Source organism: Sinohyriopsis cumingii, chromosome 7 (genome assembly GCF_028554795.1).
Source record: "Sinohyriopsis cumingii isolate HCF-2022 chromosome 7, ASM2855479v2, whole genome shotgun sequence".
Taxonomy (NCBI): domain Eukaryota; kingdom Metazoa; phylum Mollusca; class Bivalvia; order Unionida; family Unionidae; genus Sinohyriopsis; species Sinohyriopsis cumingii.
Genome location: NC_142967.1, coordinates 98,434,222 through 98,446,620, shown reverse-complemented (window position 1 = coordinate 98,446,620; position 12,399 = coordinate 98,434,222).

Below are 12,399 nucleotides of genomic sequence, written 5' to 3'. Positions count from 1 at the left end.
ATCACTATTAACTGCCACACTGCAGACATCGTTGCGATATAACTGAAATACTTTCAAGGCTACGTTACAAATCCAACACACACACACACACACACACACACACCATGCTAAAAAAATAGATGATTATTTGGATTTAATTTTCAATGAAACGTCTGTATTGTAAAAATGTAAGCTCACAAATGTACTTCACCAGCCAGTCACGCGTAGAATGCATTCTTTTGACGAAGTAAATGAAAATCGAGAACAGTGATATTATTGTTAATATATTTCATAGAGTATTTAGAATACGATTAAACTAACAAAAATTCTTGCAAAAACATTGCCATGTAAATTTAATTAATTAAAATGTTTGCTAGGGATAAAACGAATTGTAGAAATAAATCTCTTACATAAGAAGATAGACAGCACAGAAGAGTAACATTTATTTCAGGTTGAAGTGCAGTATTTGTTAAGCATTCCAAATCTGGTCTTTTCGGTCCAAATGTACTTCCTAACTAATTAAGCCATTCAGAATTCCAAAATCTGTTTGCATGTTAATTGTGTGTACAGCTACATCAGCATTTACGTAACAGTTAAAATTATCTTCATAGCGGTCACATTATAAATTATCCAATGATCGGTTGCTTACTAAACATTTTCGACGAATAACAACTGGAAATGAGTCACATGTTTAAGTAAATATACGCTAACGATGCTTTTAATATTACCATTTCAGGTCTGACTTTTCCATCATTGATTTGCTTCATTTATCTTTCTTTCTTTAACCAGTGTTATTATATTATTAATCAAATGCTAACTTAGTTTCAAGATATAGGATTTCTCATCACGTAATGGTATATATATATATATATATATATATATATATATATATATATATATATATATATATATATATATATATGTATGTATGTATGTATGTATGTATGTATGTATGTATGTATGCATATATATGATCTCTTCCCAAGACAATGAAAAAGCTTGTAAATGGTATAAGACAAATCGCTCTCTGCATCATTCAACAAGTATACACGCAATGAATTAACGGTATACAATTAATGTAAAGGTACATTTAGTATTATCACGATTGTGACTATCTATCTATCTATCTATCTATCTATCTCTGTGTGTGTGTGTGTGTGTGTGTGTGTGTGTGTGTGTGTGTGTTAAAGTATCATATCCTTATTATCAGCAAGGAAAGAATACGAATTTGTGGTAATTTTTGGAATATACAATGTTCTTTATACGCTTAAGAAAAATAATAATGCACATCTATAGGATATGTTACTTTCGACAATTTTATCAAACAAATATGTGCACCTAACCATGGATTTATATTCGTAGATAAGGTTATATTAATGGTGCACGCATGTCAGGTTTAAATAAGATACAGATTTATTACATGATGAATCTCATTTTTTACTGTGTATTGGTTGGCATTAATGACCATTTGCTCGATTGTTCAGGTCGTCAAAAGAAATCGGATATCGAAATTTAGATCAAGCTGATAGAAACACAGTAGCTTACCCGGCAATATAATTTTGAAATAGTTAGGTGTGTGCGATAAATTACTACGTTATAGACCGAGGTTCATGTGCAGCTAAATTTAGTACGTTTTCCTGTGCTAATTCTTTTAATTGCAGAAGGTCTTGTGGAAGTTATGGAAGGTCCGCTAATAAAGTTAATCACAATGCGAATTAAGTGATACCATATTACTTGAACACTGTTGAATCATTACAAAATGCATTTATACGTTTGGTCAATACAGAGTTAGTGTGGTATAAAATAGTAATGTGCTATTGAGACAACAACAAGTACTCGAATTAATAAAGCATTTTACCTAGAAAATTTCAAGATACATTTATTTTCCTTTCGGTTCTAATTTATTTGTCGACTGAAACGTACCTATGAAAAGTTGCATTGCATGATTCGGAGAGAATATAATGCACAATTTGATCGAGGACAAAGCAAAACATCATAACGTATGAGTATTTCCTGGTTTGTGATATAAAGACATCCCAATCTTTCAAATCTTTACACTTGCTGTGTTAAAACAGGTCTATTGTATATAGTGCGGAACATTAAAATGTTATATTAATGTTGCGAATTTAATTATGCTAAGTGTATGGTTTTCTTGTGCATAATATATTAATTCTTTAAAACTGACAAATATTTTGATCCTAGTCCTTGTTTTAAATCTAATTCGGGCAAATGTTTTGAAATCACATGATCACTTTAGTGTTGATTGTATTTCTTGTTATGTTTTACAGATCATCAATCATTATTTCAATTAGACCACCTTAAGATATATGCAGGATAATGGCTTCGTTATATAAGTATCTTTTTTGCAGACAGTAATGTGAACGTATCAGAGACTTGAAACCCACTAATGTGTTTACGTGTTGTATCATACTTAAATTTCAAGGATAATTATGTTTATATTTAGATGATTCTAGTGCAATCAACAGATCATTCCACTCGACAGTACTTTTCACTGAAATAAGTCCCTGACCGCTATTAATCAAGTTCGTCCTCCCTTCATTAGACATTAAGTTATTAAAGTGCCTGTACAGGTTTCATTCCCACCCCGATGTAGAATAATTCTTTGTCAATTAAATGCATTCATTAACATGAAGCCACCTCAACTTTCATATGTGAATTTATGCTTATATACACAAAAAAGTCATCACATCATCTTTACTCTCGACAAGATAACAGTTGTGCAACTGCAAGTTTGATTGATGCCTCCTTAACTTTAGTGCACTGCATTGGTGCGTACAAATAATTGCAGTGTCTTTTCTTTCAAAATCTCCTCTGACGAGATTGGAGTAAGATCACGTTTGGAAAAATATTGCAGATATGTACATTACTTCCGCGATTACCCCCACGCACTACCTGCACTTGAACAAATATGTACACAATTGTAGTCTTCCCATTTTCACTGTACGTCTGAGGATGGAATAATATGGGCTGGCTGGTAAATCTGCGAAAACAACGTATTATTCTGCGCTTTAAAGTCCACGGCTGCTCCGATGATTGCCCCAAGCGTCCGCCTTGGGTGCGGGAGGTTGCGGGTCTGAACCCCGGCCGGGTCATACCTAAGACTTATCAAAAGGTACCAGCAGATGCCTCGCTTTGCGCTCAGTAACAAGAGGTTTGTGTTGTGAAGGTTCGGGCTGGTCTCAGGATAATATGGCTGGGTAGGAGATGATGCCATATGTCTAGGGCATGATGCCACATTGTTAGACATACTATAAAATGCAACACTGAAGACATTAAAAGCTACGCTAAAAATATAAATCACTCACACACGTACAATTTGAAAGGCAATGAATTCATTGTCCCCAAAACTTCTTGCTAAATTTAAGTTCTTTGCCCTATTATATAGGTAAAGCCTTGAACAGCAATGGCTTGTTGCCCTATGTTTTAATGTCCGAAGACGTTTTGTTGTTTGACAATTTTTAAATATACTTTTTATATACAAAATGTTCAGCATGAGTAAACATATGAAAGCCACCTAAAATTCCGGTCAGCATAACATAGTACCGACCGAATATTTCAGAAATACGTGAAGCGCGCTCTTTTCAGCTATATAATAGTTTCGAAAACATATTGATACAAGCACTTTATAGACGTCTTTCTTTCGGATAATGGTAGACACGATGATACGTTGAGAATTGTTTGATAGGGATATTTTTCTAGTTTCTTTGCATTCGTTAGGTGTTTTTTTTCCTCACCTTACTTAAAACATGCATATATTTCCATATAGGATGAATATGTAGGTTATATATATACATTTTTAAAATGAAATAGATCACTTATTACAAAGATATGATATATAGTTCAACAAATTCTTGTCTTCGGAGTTTAATCATCTTTGTAATTGCGTTTCTTTACATTTTATGCTATCTATCTTATTTACGAAATCATAATTTTGAGTAGAATGTGAAAGCTTATTACAATGAATTAACTTTTCATACAAATAAATTGACAAAACCTTATAAAGGAAGAAAGAGAATATCTGAAACGGCGGGCATGGAGAGAGAAAGAAATAATTTTCGTTGCTAATTACGCTAAAATGCAGGTGTGTACAAACGTATTATTGTTTTAAGTAGAAAACGTTTTTTTTTTTCAGACAGTTTGATTTCACATGTATACCCAAATACAGGTATTATCTAAACATACCTTTTCGAAGGTACATTACGTGACTATATATACGTATAGTTCAGAGACGGGAAGCTGTAAGACTTATCAATTTATGTAGCTTATATAACGCTCAAGTGCACTGTGAGTGAAAATACAAAGCGACCGGTTGCACTATAAGAACGCGCATGTTTATTTTGTACTTCATAATGCGATTTGACCAAACCTTACATCACTAAACAGGAAGGGAAGAGTACCGAGTACGATGCGACCTTTTGATTAGTTGTCAGTGAGTATTCCGACATATCTAAGCATAGAACGAATGTACCAGTAAAAGTATATATATATATATATATATATATATATATATATATATATATATATATATATATATATATATATATATATATATATATATATATATATACATTCTGATTAGATTTATTTCCTTCAGAAATATGCTTAAAAGGCTTGGTCAATTCTGTAAAATTACCAAATATAAGTTCTAAATAAATGGAACACCAGCAAAAATTAGTGTTGTTAACTTTGTTTTACCGCGCAGTCACATATATGTTTGTGTAATTTATTTATGTTTAATGTTTAAGCTTCGTAAACAGTTTACAAATATAAACGTTTACCCACGTATGTGCCGAAGTGAACACCACATTCGTGCCGATTAGTATCTTAAAATCCTTATCTTTCCTACATTCCTGCAATTAGAGGTAACCAATGTTATACATGCATGGCATGTGTAAGAGATTCATAAATACTCGTCTGTCATGTAAAATATATGCAGTAAATCTAGCCGATAAATACGTGAATCGAAAGAGTAATTTATTTTGGTAGACACGGTTCTGTCCAGAGTGATCATATGTCTGATTTCAACATGTTATGTTTTAATGCATGAATAAATATGAAGTTCGCTAGGTGATTGCTGTCATTCAGCTATCAACTTTTGTTATAATATTCTAGGTTTAATAAGTCGCATCCGGTTCTCTGTTATTCATATCGTCATAATAAAACCGACTTCTAAATTTGAATCAGGATTATCTAAATACGCTGGCATACCTTGCGATGTAGAAACAAAGTCTTAGGGGTAGCGTGATTTCGCACCATATCGATGGTAATTAATATGCACTAAAAATGTACGATAAAAAGCTGTTGCAATCCAGTCATGTATAGAATGTAGGCATGTAGTTTTTGAAAAGTCTACCAATAATATATTACTTTGTTTTGAATGGAAGGTTGTACATTAATAATATTTATTAATATTAGATCATGACAAACTACTTTTGAAAATGTCCTTAAAGCCTAAATAACGTGGTACATTTAGCCCATTGTTAAGGACATAGCACCACAATATTTTGTTAATATGGCATTTCTCCCAAATTATGAGGATGAGTTTATTTCACGTTCGATTCTATATAAGTTCACAACTGAAATATACCGCTGACATTTGTTTGTTGATATCATCCCAAAGAAGATTTGAAAACTTGCTAATGAGGGTCAAATATTTTAGAGAAGCTTCTGTTGCGTCTGACATTTATGTGAAAGCAGATCATCGGAGAGTAACTTTATTTGCAATACAGGAGGAAATAACAACATAGCACATAAACATTGTTGCATTTGGTTGCTATCAAGCACTCGGGTCTGGAAACCCGTACTAGGGACATTTGTTCAAGATCTCCTGGAGTGAAGAGATCTAGTTTAATACAGTCCGCGTAAAGCAAATGTTGACGTATCGAGTAGAGCAATCTAGGATTAATCCTAAGGATTTGAAATTTTGCAATGCAAAAGAGGACACACACGTTTACACATACAGTATGTACCATCAACTCAGACAAAGGACTCACTTAACAATTGATCAGATCATGGAAGACCGGACAGTAATACATCATAGATAATGAGGACATGAAAACATATATTGCGACATATCAAAACAAGCACAGGACGCACAACAAAAAATTACATTACGTGCAGACCAGACATTGGTACATCATAGATAATTGGGATAGTAAACCATATAGTGCAAACTATTTATACAAACTAAAGACTCAAATAACTACTGCCAAACAATTACTAGGATTCACCGACCAATCAGGTTGTTGGTAAAGATGTAACCATTTTACAGACAGTTTGACGATTGTGTGTCTTTTATTTTTAACATTGCTTTAACTATTTGAGTCATATTCCCAATGTGTCTGCAGTGAGGGAGTTTATAGTGATGCTAGCAATGATTCACCACGAAGCAGACATGTGTCATCATGTCCCACCCTGTCAATTTGTTCTGACACTTGACTTTTAGACCAAATCTCCATCACCTACCATAAATGTCATTATATATCATATTCAAATGAAATCATCAAAACACAAACATTTCATTAACGGTATTTGTTTAATTTGTTGGCACTAAAATATTACAAACATATTACACTATGTAAGTGTCAACATAAAGTTCTTTGATTTTATATGATATAGTAATGAGTAGGTCGTGGTGAAAAATGCTTATTAGTAGTACGTGCTTATAGCAATAGGTCAGTTCTTTTCTTTTAATCTTCTTCGGATACAGGACCCTTTTCCAGTATCAAAGGATGATCGCATCGTGATCGTCCCTTCCATTGCCATCATTTGTTAATTACTATATCATTATATAAGGTGACACTCAGCTGGTTCCCCAATTTCACGTTCAAGGAGTGAAAAACAAATTGAGTGTGTCAGAACGTCTTCTGTTATATTTCTGGGGTATTTCAACTTACACTATCAACCTATTCCACACAATATGAAACCATCGTATATGTCATTATATCTCGAGCGATTCCTTTTCGTTAGAATTATTGCCGGTATTCTTTTCTGATTGCAATACATGTAGGTAACATTTATCAAAAAAGAAGTTCCTTTTGCTCAGTGTTAGTTGATTTATTAAATGCCTATCTTAGCAATACAATTCAGTAAAACTTCAATCCAATCCAATCCAGTCCAATCAAATCCAACCAAATCTAATCCAATCCAATCCAGTCCAATCGATTCCAATCCAATCCAATGAAATGCAATGCAGTACTGTGCAGTGCAATGTAATGCAATGCAATATGGTATAATACGATAGTGCACTGCAGTGCAAGGCAAAGCAGTACCTTATGTCATTTTCACAAAGGGTTTGAGTCCACACCTGCCAAATAGACGTAGAAAGCAACATGGGTGGTAACAAAATAGTCTTTACTTCAACAAGTGGTGGATATTGAACAATATTCCTCCCAGCTCCAATGACTGTCGGAGTGGCCATTCTCTACTGATGTAGTGGGGATCTATATACATATGAATGTATGCTTTCCAGTTTATTAATATGTACATGCTCACGCAGCTATTGGTTTTGCAGATTATGATTTACTTATTAGTTGTTTTACACGTAAGCAGCCTAAAGTAAAACGTTTAATGATAAACTAGCTGTTTAAAAATATACCAAGGCTGGGTAATTCTTATTGAATATACGAACAGTAAATACTACTCGCATGTTCCGGCTAAGATATACATAAAATAATAGAGTACAACCCAACTCAGCTAATTGATGAATCCACGAAGAAACTAGGTAAGCTAATCATTGTCCTGCTGTTCTGCCCAGTCCAATGAAAATGCATGCATAGCCACTCGCAGCAGAAATATTCTAAATAAAATAGATCATATGCGGAAAAACATCGGCATTCTACAAGATTGAAAATAAGATTCGTTGAACTTACTTAACATGATGATATAACACTTATCATGTATGCGATTTGATATTCATTAACTTGCCTCTTACAACCCCTGCCACCCCCACAGTCTGCAAAATGTACAGTAATATTCATTTAACCTACTCTGATGTCAACAATGATTGCGCACCTGCATATAGTACCACTTGCATCATAAATACTTAAATATATTAGTTTTTATGCAGAATAACAATGATAGACTACAAAATCCATAACGTACCTGATATATATATATATATATATATATATATATATATATATATATATATATATATATATATATATATATATATATATATATATATACACACACACACACCAATGCAATGCATTCACCTACCCAGAACAAACAATTGAAGAAGTTTATAGATTGTGAATTTCAAACATGTTTCCTTTAAATTTTCGGGACGAAGACGTTTCCTGTTTGAAATTGTATTATTAGATCAGTGATCATTTGAATTTGATTTTGTGAGAAACTTCAAAAAATATTACAATGTAAAGCTGACTCGAGGTTACTTTTCGTACTAAATATTTTGTTGGAAAATGCTAATTCATTCTTACCTTTTTGAAAGAGAGATAAGAAGTACTTAACAAAATATTATAAACTTCATTTGATCACATGTGCTATACAATTTTATCTCAATAAATCTTAACATCAAGATAAATAAATAAACAATTTCAACATATTTAATTCTCCACATTAATCGTTGATTTGAGATTTTCCTGCTTGAATTAAAAGCAGTAGTTCCACTGGTTTGTCCATAAAAAGATATGATATACTCGTCTTTAGACACCCGGATATGATACATTTGGCAGCATTTGTCAATAGCAAAATAGGTGTTGTTTGACAAATTCAAAGTTATCACTCTGTACCTCTCCATATAGAATTTCACATGATATTATCACGCATTCTACTGTAAGATTAAAAACACAGCACTTCTGTCTCTTTCGTCCTGTGTGTTTGTAGCTATTTATATTAACTTTTTTGACCTAGTTTAATGTTAGAGCAATGTGGAATAACTTTATTAAATGACAGGTTATTCTTAGGTTGCCATGCGAGTGGTTTTGCTAGGCAAGAGTGCCTATACCCACAATGGATGGTATTTGGTTGTAGGGTTCTGTCTTCACGATTGGTCTTATATTTAATCGACCCTTGCTGTACAATAATACCCTTGTTTCTGTACATACGATTAATATACCCTATCACGTTCTCTTCCGTCGAATCGAGGGTTATAATGACCGCTCTGACCGATGCATATTTATAGCTGTCTGTATATCTAAGCAAACACACACGAATCTACTTCCCTCTAAATATATATATATATCTCTCTTCGTCATTCTCTCTCTCAATCTCTCTTTCTCCCCATGTATATATATATATATATATATATATATATATATATATATATATATATATATATATATATATATATACAACCTCGTTACGAATGTACTTATTTAATGAGGTTTGTTTAGTTATCATACGAATTTGCTACTTCAAGGTCTTGCTAAAGATGTTCGCTAAACGGTTGAATTTATAGAGGTACGATTGGTGGAAAACGAATGGCATCATACCACTAGCAAAACATTCCCTCCTGTCCCGACACGTCACCAACGTATTTCAAAGGTGTATCAACGATAATTTCAACAATACAGACTAATTACTTGGAACTATTTTATTTGCGGTATGAAATTTTCGAGGAAATTGCATCTATATTTAAAATTAAATAATGTACGCGAGGGAAAAATACCAAGAAAGCCTTTCAAAAATGAGTAAAGACAAATTAATCTCTATTCCGACATATATTAGTGGTTGATTCTTTCATTGGTTATTAACATACATTACTTAATTCATTTCTACGTGGCTCTGTGGCAATGTAATACGATGCTATAGAACGTCAATAAATACACCCCCGTGTAAGGACATGATTTATTTAGAGAATGTTTCACTTGTTAGATTTATTATAATGTGTATATTGCCGACTAAAGTTAAAGAGAATAGAGTCATACTAAACGAATAATCTGGGTAGTTTGATATGAACTATATAACACTATGAGGAATCTATACTCTATAGGATATTTCGCAGAAGGTATTTATATAAACACGAATATGTTATTATCAATTACCCGAACATGTTCACGAGAAGTAGATTAATTTATAATTCTATCACACACAAATGTCATCGAATAAGTAAATAAATGGAAACAGTGTTAAGTACATTCAAAACAGACGTAGTTTCGAAAGTGTTTATATGTCTTTTTATATATGCACACCTTATTCTTTTTTCCTAATTCATGTTGATTAAAAATGAAATCAAAATGTTAAATCAGGTAACTAATATCTTTATTTCCAATGGTACATTTTAATATTTTTCTCCAAATACTGACTACAAAATGGAAATACGCTCCGATAGCAAGGTGGTTAAAACGTCCGCCTCGAATATGGGAGGTGTGTGTTTGAGCCCCGGTCGAGTCATACTAAATGCATACAAATGGTACTAACACAATCCTCGCTTGGCGCTCATTACTAGGAGCTTAGTGTCAAGACTATATGTAATGGTGTCCGGATAATGTTACGGTGTGGGACATGACGCTACATGTCTGCGGCACGATGCCCCAGTGCTAGACATCACCAAAATCTGCCACACTGCAGACACCATAGCAATATGACTCAAATATTGTTAAAGCTACATTACAAATCCAAAACACAAACACAAACATACACATTGGGAAAAATAACTGATTATTTGTTTTTTTTTTATTTTCACTGAAACTTGATTAATGCAAAAATATAAGCTCACAAGTTTGTTTCACTTTTAATAGCCTATTCACGCATTGCTGTTAAAGAGTAAACGAGAATCGAAAAGAGTGATGTTATATATATATATATATATATATATATATATATATATATATATATATATATATATATATATATATATTTCAGATAACAATTATAGTAGAGTTAAACAAAAACAAGTCTTACATAAGCATTGCCTATTAAATTTGAAATATGTATGCATGTGAATTGTGTGTAAATCCTCATCAGCAATTATGTAACAGTCAAAATTATCCTCAATACACAATAATCATCCAACGATGATCTGCTAACTAAACATTTTATATGAACAACGAATGCATGTGACTCATATGTGCAAGTGAATAGACGTCTACGATGATTTTAACATTGCCGTCTCAGGTTTGTCTTCTCCATGATTGAGGTTCTCAGTTTTGTATTGTTTCTATATCCAGTGGATTTATATGAGCGATCCATCGCAAAGTTAAATTTCGAGATATAGGCTTTTCAATGGTGTGATTATATATATATATATATATATATATATATATATATATATATATATATATATATATATATATATATATGATCTCGTCACCAGAAAAGATAAAATCTAGTAAATAAAAATTAAAAAATCGCTGTCTTTATCATCCATCAAATATAAATGCAGTTAATTATCGGACTACAATTAATTTATTGGTAATTTTTTGAATTATTTGAATCATAACTATTTGGAATAAATATGTATAATTATTGCATCATTAGTATCATCATGGGGAGGACAAATGTGTGGTAATTGTTGGAATTTACATTGCTCCTATTACTCTCATGTAAAAGAAAAATGCAAGTCATTAGGATAAGACTCTTTCATCAATTTTATCAAACAAACATGTGCATCTGTAGATAAGGTTGTATTATAGGACACACGGTACTGATAGTATGGAACAATGGGAACTAGCCTGGAAATTGGTGAACATAAAATAGGGTATACATGAGTTTGGCTGTCTAGGATTGGTTACTAATGTAAGTTACGTTTCAGGAGGAAGAATCTTTTGAGAGATTATCCTAGTTGTAAATGAAACAAAAATAGAGACATTGTTTTATTCGTGGAATTGAAGTCCTTTAACAGTCTTGAGTTACGATTACTCCTTACTAAAATATTCTCCTGACACTTTGCTGCGGAATTCAAAGCACGTATTTCAAATGCATGCAGGTCCAGAAAATGCCGTGGTTCATGTCCTGGACATGGAAGCTGATATAAAGGTCTCATCTATACTGACAAAAAGAGGTTTGATCATTAGCACGCAAAAATGTTAAGTTCTTGAATTTGTAATAGCATGATGATTGCAAAGGTTTAATGTGGGAGCTGCATTAGTACCGTCAGTCCTAAAGTTGCGCGCATGTAAGACTGTAGCAACGTAAAGTTTTTGTACTTTGTGTTGTTTGGCATTAAACGTAATTTGTTCAATTGTTCCGGTCCTCAGCAGATAAGAGATATCTCTATTTAAGTCAAGCTGATAGAAATACAATAGCTTACCCGGCAAAGTAATAAAGAGATCGTTAGGTATGCGCCGTGGTTTACTATATGATAGAGCAAGGTTAATGTGCAGCGAAGTTTATTAACTTTTCATGTGGTTATCATCTTATGGATAGAAGGTAATTATGGGAGTTATGGAATAGAATACACTTAAAAGGACACGGATGAACAAAACGTATTTC